The sequence below is a fragment of the Rana temporaria genome, chromosome 1, assembly GCF_905171775.1.
Source record: "Rana temporaria chromosome 1, aRanTem1.1, whole genome shotgun sequence".
NCBI lineage: Eukaryota > Metazoa > Chordata > Amphibia > Anura > Ranidae > Rana > Rana temporaria.
This window is the reverse complement of record NC_053489.1, coordinates 266,937,703-266,946,692: the sequence shown is the minus strand read 5'-3', so window position 1 is coordinate 266,946,692 and position 8,990 is coordinate 266,937,703.

Here is an 8,990-nt window from a genome sequence, read left to right as displayed (position 1 = left end):
CCATGTTGCAGAATTTAACCAACATTGGCAAACATCTACAGCATAAAATTAGAGAGTGCAGGAATGTTAGGGTACCACCCCTATTATGTACGTGCAAAAATATTTATACAAAAAAATACATTTATATTAAAAAATATAAAATTATGAAAATATAAATAATATAAGCCCATCCTTGCATGACACAACGGGTATAACAGATTAGCTACATCAGGCATTATTTATAAAATCATTCACATCCGTATCAATATTTAGGCCATTAGGGGCATAAGTCTTTAACCGGTGGATCCAAGCCACAAGGGCACTGCAGCATATAGACTACCCCCACAGTGGCACATATAATACAGAGTTTTATATTATGTTGCTTCTGAGTGGCTGTGGACATAAATTCAGTAGTCCATCTCCTGGTGCAGGAGTTGAGAGAACAAACCCTGCACCGTCTACACTGATAGAAACCAGTAAGTTGGTCAAAAAAAACCCTACTGCTAACCGGGGGGTTTAAAACAATAGGTGTTATTTGATTTCGTAAGGATGTTACACCCCTAAAAATTACCCTTTTCGGGTAAGATATTTTTCAATACGGTGTCGTTAGTGGCAATATGCCAATGTTTGTTAATTAGTTGTTTAATACACCTATGTTGGATGGAATAGGAAGTAATAAAAGGAACACCCAGAAGGAACTGGTCACGTTCCTGAGGTTCTCTTTCTTTCAAAACATCCTCCCTTTTGGTGGCTTTTACTGTCTCCAGGGTGTCTCTTAGGGACTCTCTATGATAGCCCTTCTCAAGGAACCGACTAGTCAGCACATCTGCCTGCTCCAGGAATTCTTGGGGGTCGGAACAATTCCTACGGAGCCTGAGGTACTGACTTTTAGGAACCACCCTCAGCCAGGAGCTGTGATGGCAACTGTTCATCGGAATAAAGGAGTTCCTATCTGTTTCCTTGAAGAAGGTAGAGGTGACAAAATGACCATCTCTAATTTGAACCTTCAGATCTAAATAATGAATTTCAGACTGACTTGCTTCAAACCTGAGATGTATCCCTCTTTGGTTTTGATTCAAGATCGTCATGAATTCCACCAAATCCTCATATAGGCCATCCCATAGGAGGAGGATGTCATCAATATGCCATGCCCAAAGGGCTCATTGGGGTATAGTCTTGGACTAGATGACATCCTCCTCCCACTTGGCCATAAAAAGATTTGCCAAGCTGGGGGCATACTTAGCCCCCATAGCAACCCCAGTTTCTTGCTTGTAAAAACAGTCATGAAACCAGAAATAGTTTGAGGCCACAGCAAACCTTATAAGGGACATAAGAAAGTCCACCTGTTTCCGGGGGAGGCCTGAATCCTGTTTTTAAATAGTATTCCACAGTTTCAAAGCCAAGCTCATGTGGAATAATGGTATATAGGGGTGTGACGTCAACAGTCACCATCCATATGGGATATTTAGGGGAAATGCCAGACAACAAATTAATGATATGTCTTGAATCCTTTACAAAGGAAGGTACTTTCCACACAAGGGGTTTCAAAAAGAAATTCACATATCTGCCCACCCGGGACGTGATGGAATTAGTTTTTTTTTACCAACTTACTGGTTTCTATCAGTGTAGACGGTGCAGGGTTTGTTCTCTCAACTCCTGCACCAGGAGACGGATTACTGAATCTATGTCCACAGCCACTCAGAAGCAACATAATATAAAACCCTGTATTACATGCACCACTGTGGGGGTAGTCTACATGCTGCAGTGCCCTTGTGGCCTACAGTATGTGGAACGGACTAAGCACCCCCTCCAAGTTCGCTTGAACGAGCACATTACAAAAATTCTATCCAGGTTTTAAAAACCATTCAGTATACAAGCACTACCTTCAAGTACATAAGAAGGATCCGTTGAATACTCTTTTTTTGGGGGATCGATAAGTTTAAGCCTAATTGGAGGGGGAGTTCTCTGGTGAAAGAGATTTCCAAGTTAGAAATGGCCTGGATCCACCGTTTAAAGACTTATGCCCCTTATGGCCTAAATATTGATACAGATGTAAGCGCCTTTATAAATAATGCCTGATGTAGCTAAACTGTTATACCCATTGTGTCATGCAAGGATGGGCTTATATTATTTATATTTTCGAATATAAAAAATTTTTTGTATACATATTTTTGCACGTACATAATGGGGGTGGTACCCTAACATTCCTGCACTCTCTAATTTTATGCTGTAGATGTTTGCCAATGTTGGTTAAATTCTGCAACATGGTTTACTACAACTATACAACACATACATTTGTTATACCAATGTTTAACTATCATTGGTTCCTAGTTTTCACTATATTTATATCACTATATGTATAGTAATATTTTTTACATGTCCACATGTTATCACTTTTACCTATATGAGGTATTATTAGTCTTCTTTTTTTGTTTTTTACGTTTTTTAAAATTTTTCGAATATGGTGTTCAATTATCCATGTTCTAGATCTACTTAGTTAGTAATTTAGAATGATTCCAGTAGGGGTCACCAGGTGGACATTCAGCAGTAGTTTGGATTATGTTGCTATTTAGAGTTTAAGTTTTTAGGTTGGTCGCTTAGCTGCTTGGTAAAAATCCTTGGTTGGAATTTGCCTGGTGCACAATATAATTTTTACGTATTTTATAACTTTTTTTTAGCCAATATTGATACCTAATGGTGAGCCGTTCCACTTGTCAAGTGCGGTGTTGGCAGTTTTCCCATAGTTAAGATGGCGTCTTTCGGCCACTTCCTTGCATTTTAGAACAAGGTTTGGTTGTATTTATAGCGGTGAGTCAGTGTATCGCCTTATCCCCATTGAAAACATCTGCGTATGACGAAACGCGTCTGGGACGGCATACAGTGACGTCACTGCGTCGATTTGAAGGAGGAAGGGCTCCTATAGTGCCGGCCGGCATTGTTTACATGCTTTTAAATTACATCTTTTTCTAAGTACAATACTTTTATTTAATAAATCCTTTGTTATACGGAATTATGCTATGGTCTCCTTTCCTCTCATGTGTTTACAACTCACGGACCGCATGCATGTAAGAACCTAGCACCCTTGTCACGGGAGAAGCTCTAGTTGGATCCCTGAGTTCCTGTGGATGGAGGCCGCGGCCAGGCATTGTTTTAAACATTGTTTAACCCTCCTGGCGGTATCCCAGAGCGTGACTCGGGGTTGATTTTTTTGGCTAAAATCGGTAACCCCGAGTCACGCTCGGGGTAGCTATGCAGAGCCTGCAGCGCGCGCTGGCTTACCTTCTCCTGGATCCAGCGATGCCACCGCGCTGTGTGAGCGAGCGGGACCTCGCTCGATTCACACAGCGTCCTCCTGTGCCGCCGATCTCCGTTCCCTGCGACGTTACGACGCACGGGAGCGGAGATCGGCGCCAAATTCAAAAACGTAAACAAACACATTACATACAGTATACTGTAATCTTATAGATTACAGTACTGTATGTAAAAAAAACACACCCCCCTTGTCCCTAGTGGTCTGTCCTGTGTCATGTATGTTCTTTTATATAATAAAAACCTTTCTTTCTCCCTGCAAACTGTAGATTGTCCATAGCAACCAAAAGTGTCCCTTTATGTCAAAAATGGTTTTAGATCAGCTAGAAAACAGCGATAATAAATTATTATCACTTGCAGAATTGTGCGATAGCGATTTGTGGGGAAATTCGTCATAAAAAAAAAAAATGATGACAGCAACGATTCTGCAACTGAGCAAATTTCAGTGATTTTGAGTTGATTACATTATTGAATAATTTTTATTAGAATTATATTATTATTTGTTATAATTATTTATAATTATTTATTATATTATAATTTATAATTTAGTTTTTAAAAAAAATGTCATACCCGGGATGCCTATTAAACTCTGGTTTGGTCAGATTTAAGTGAGTTATTCCTAAGGCCGGGTACTCACGAACAAACATGTATGGTGAAAGCGGTCCGTCGGACCGTTTTCACCGTACATGTCTGCCAGAGGGCTTCTGTACGATGGTTGTACACACCATCGTACAGAAGTCCGCGCGTAAACATTACGCGGGGCGTGTCCGCGTCGTCGCCGCGACGATGACGCGGCGATGACGCGGAGACGTGGGCGGGCCTGCCATTTAAAGGCTTCCACGCATGCGTCAAAGTCATTCGACGCATGCGAGGGACGGCGGGCGCCTGGACATGTACGGTAGGTCTGTACTGACGACCGTACATGTCCGAGCGGGCAGGATTCCAGCGGACGGTTTTAAAACACGTCCAGGAATATTTGTCCGCTGGGAAAAGGCCCGGCGGGCAAATGTTTGCTGGAATTCGGCCCGCTCGCGCCCACACACGACCAAACATGTATGCTGAAACTGGCCCGCGGACCAGTTTCAGCATACATGTTTGGTCGTGTGTACGGGGCCTAATAATTACAGGCCTACAGTATAAAACGCCAAATTTCCTTGCAAAATAATTGTACCGCTTTCAGCATGTTTTTTCTGAAAGAATCATACTGCCAGGGAGGTTAAGCTTGCCCCTCTAGTAAGCGGCTTTCCAATAGGTGGTGGGCTCTCACTCATATTAGGACTCACAGAGGTGTTACCTGTTATGCTAATGGACGCTTATTGAGACTATATTCAATAGGACTCACAGAAGTGTTACCTGTTATGCTAATGGGCACTTATTGAGACTATATTCAATGCAATTTGGGACATTGTTTTAATGTCCCATACACTTCAATCCATTTTGTTGTTGTTTTTCCACTGTTGGCACAGTTTTTTCCTGTTTATTATTGCTGTTGTGTTTATGCCACCATTACTTTAGCCTTCTTTGTATTTGATTTTGTTTATATATTTGGGATAGCGCAGTCTTTTTTGCATTACACAGTTTAAGATATACAGTATCTGAATTGTCACAACCATAGATTTCTGTAGTCGAGCTCATAGGATATTGATTCATAAGGAGTACTGGTTGTTGGTTCGATGGTGGTGTCGTTATTGTCTCTATCGTGTTTCATATGGAAATTTCTTTTAAGAGTGAGGTTAATATAACTGTTAAGATCTTTGAATAGGAGAAAAGGATTAGGTTTATTGACAGGGGCAAGGTTGAGTCCACGACTAAGCAGATAGAGTGTGTGTGGACAAATTGAAGATTTTTACAGTTATTGCAGTTTCTGTGCATTTTGTTTGTTGTTTGCTTTGTCCTCGTATACAGCCTCTCCTGTGAGCTTTCTTTTTCGGGATATAGTGGCTGGAGGAGGACTGGGCACTAAAAAAGCATCTGGACAGCTGGTGGAAGTTGGTACGTCATTAGTGAGGATGGTTGATCCTAGGTCACTGGGAGGTAAATTATCAGGACGACTGGTTGAAAGTGGTACATTGTTGGTGAGGATGTTTGTTCCTGAATCCCTTGAAGGTAGGTCATGCTGACCTATATGGGGGGCCAGTGGTGTATCTTCTTTAGTAGTGGCCATGGTGGTGTTTGATAGAATGGAGTTATTAGTGGGGTGTTCTGGGCTGCTGATATCCATAGTGGAAAGATTTTCAGAACAGCCTAAGGTAGACAGGGTAAGATTTGGGACCAACGTGGAATTTTGTCTGTTATAAAATTTATTGAGAGCAGTGATCAATTCTCCATTCCTGTCACCATTATATTAATTCTTTTTCTTTCAGGGTGGTTGCTTGGGGTGCGGTGGGGGGTATGGGATGGATGATGAGTGTAGAGGTAGTTACTTGCAGTGTGATGTGGAGTGTGGGATGGATAATGAACTTGGAGTGGTGGGGGGATCCTCTGGTATCTGTTGGAGATTACAGTACGAAAGGTCTAATATTCATTAAAGAGCGAAGGGGCACAGGTATTCTTTGATTGTGAGGTGGGTGGGTGGTTGCTGGAGGTAAATGTGTTGGAATGATTGGATTGGAGAGATGTTTTTTGTTGTTGTTCCATGTGAAGACTCTGTTGGAATTGTAATCGTCCAAATCTCGTTTGAATTTTCCAATCTTCATTTTAATAAGGGAGTCCTCGTCTTTTTTGGTGTTACTCTTTAATACTACTAGCCATGTATGTGGAATGGATGTGAAATGGCCCGAGATTAATTAGCGTTTTGGTTTGTTTATTCAGTTTTTCTAAACTATTATTTCTATGTGAGATGAGTTTGCCCATCCATTTAGCAGTGCAGAATTCTGATAGGTCAGCCCATTCTTTCGTGTTGTCTTCATCCAAAAAGATGGGGCATTCTTTCATAATTCTAAGACCTCTGGGTGATATCTGGGTACAAATATATTGTTGCAAAAATAATTTGTCCCACCACTGCTGGTTTGTGGTGTGAATTATTATTTCTAGTTGTTTAAATTTTCCACAGAGGTTATATCGTATTTTGCCCATGAGTCTAACGCCAGGGGAAAATTTAACAGGTGCTAGTAGTGAATATAGTTTGTCCAAAACCATATACCTCTGGTTGTCTATAGTGGAGATAAACTCCATTGTGGGTGGGAATAAGATAAAGGAAGAAAATGGAAAGGAAATGGAAAAAATGTAAAAAATGTGTGAGAAAATAATGATTTTTTTTTTAATATAATATATTATATAAAGTAGACCAAGCAAAATTATATATAAAACGATACAGCTCCAATGCTATATGATCGGACAATGGAGTGATATAACTAGCGGTAAAAGATAAGATGTTGAAAAAGTGGGGGTCAGCACAACACAAGGATGTTGAATTAGTATGCAGCACAATCGGTTCCCATAACAATTAATACAAGTAAAAGGCGCAAAAAATCTAATACAGTGTTATCCTATCAATGTTAAGTTTCTGGGCTGGATACATACGATAGAGTATGCTCAGTGTGGCACTGAGATCATAGTCACCTTGATAGTGTAGGTGGGTACCTACAAGGACTTTTAGTCTATGAATAATGGTCACATGGAGAGTTAAAACATGGAAGGGGGGGAATGGAATGAAACAAAATGAATTAAAATGGGGAATTAGCCACACTCAGGGCTGCCATCATAGTGGAACAGAGACCATGTTTCCAGTGCTGAAATGACAAGAGGGGGAGAGAAGAGGCGCCTCTGGGTGCAGATTTTTCAACAAATTTAATATACAGTATGTCATAACGTCTCCCCCCTCCATCTGACATCTCTCTGCATTCGAAGCCCAGTGCTGAGGACACACTCCACCGCAGCCTGCTGAACACCATCTAGCGGTGTAGAGCCAACTACCACCCAGGACGTACTATAGACACAGATAAGGAGATCAAGGGATCGATTTCAACGAGGACAGCCCCACAAAGGGATATGACTCAATGCCTGCTTTTAACTTAATACATGTGAGTGCATCTTAGTAAAACTTTACTGTATATTAAATTTTTCCCTGAAAGTTAGCGTGCGTGTTATACGCCTGTGCGTGTTATACGCCGATAAATACGGTATTTATAAAATTCATGCTAAATGATGCTCTGCATACCAGTGGCAGGTACCATTTTTCTGATGGTCAAACGCTAGTGCGAAACTCTTGGACATTTATTAGATGTTGAAGAAGCTTGTAAGCAATGATATATTATAACAGAAGCCTTCTGGGGAAGTTGATGGGGGTAGTCTGCAGGTCCATCACTGTAAAAACCTTCAGTTGTTTAACAATTCAAATACAATTTTATCCCAAGTCATGGCAATGTTAAGAGAGTTTTTAATGAGTGTATTCCATAAATATGGGTATATATTTTTAATTCTAATAACATGGATTGTAGCAATAATTAGAACATGTGAAATCAAGTCTCTTAAAATAATAATGAACACTTAGTCAAATTTCTAATTTGTCACAAGATAAAAATGCTGTAGTTTGGAAAATGGGCAATTGCCTTTAGTAGTGGCCAGAGTACATAATATTTTCCAATTAATTGGCCACAGACATCAGGCATGTGCCAAAAGACGGCATACTAAATTTGACAGTGACTCATATTTTGCCAGCACTGATTCTGAAGTTACTCTTCCAGTTAAACACAAGCTCCTGAATTGCTTTAAAGCCAAAACAAACCCCTGACTTTCTCCACATGCCTCTAGAAACCTCATCTTCAGAACTTCTCCAGAAGTTATTGCTTAAGCTGCTTTTATAAGGCTCTGCCTTGCTACAGCCAATCTTCATATGTATAAGCTCTGTTAGCATTTAACCTTGTATAGACATGCAGTATGGGTGGCTATCCGAGGACATCCTTATTCCCATACCAGTAATTGATAGTGATTAACATTCCTCTATTTGAATATCGATGTTGACTGACAACCATTCTCGTGTGATCAATGTTAAGTTTTTCATAATTTCTATGTGAATTATTATTATTTTTTTTGTTTTAATAATATAATTTTTAAAATGTGTTAATAAAAATATATTCAACCTAACCTCATATGGACCTTGCACATGCTATGTACTGCCGTGGCCAGAAGATTTGAGAATGACACAAATATTAATTCTCAGAAAGTCTGCTGCCTCGGTTTTTATGATGTCAATCTGCATATACTCCAGAATGTTATGAAGAGTGATCAGATGAAATGCAATTAATTACAAAGTTGCTCTTTGCCATAAAAATTTACTTAATCCAATTAAAAAACATTTCCATTGCATTTGTGAGGAAGGCTTCAGGGTGCCCAAGAAAGTCTAACAAGCACCAGCGCCGTCTCCTACAGTTGATTGAGCTTCGGGATAAGGCACCAACAGTGCAGAGCTTGATCAGGAATAGCAGCGGGTAGGTGTAATTTGCATGTACAGTGAGGCGAAGACTTTTGAAGGATGGCCAGGTGTCAAGAAGAGCAGCAAAGAAGCCACTTCTCTCCAGGAAAAACATCAGGGACAGACTGATATTCTGCAAAAGGTATAGGGATTGAACTGCTGAGGACTGGGGTAAAGTCATTTTTCTATGAATTCCCTTTACGATTGTTTGGGGCATCTGGAAAAAACCTTGTCCGGAGAAGAAAAGGTTAGCGTTACCATCAGTCTTGTGTCATGCCAATAGTAAAGC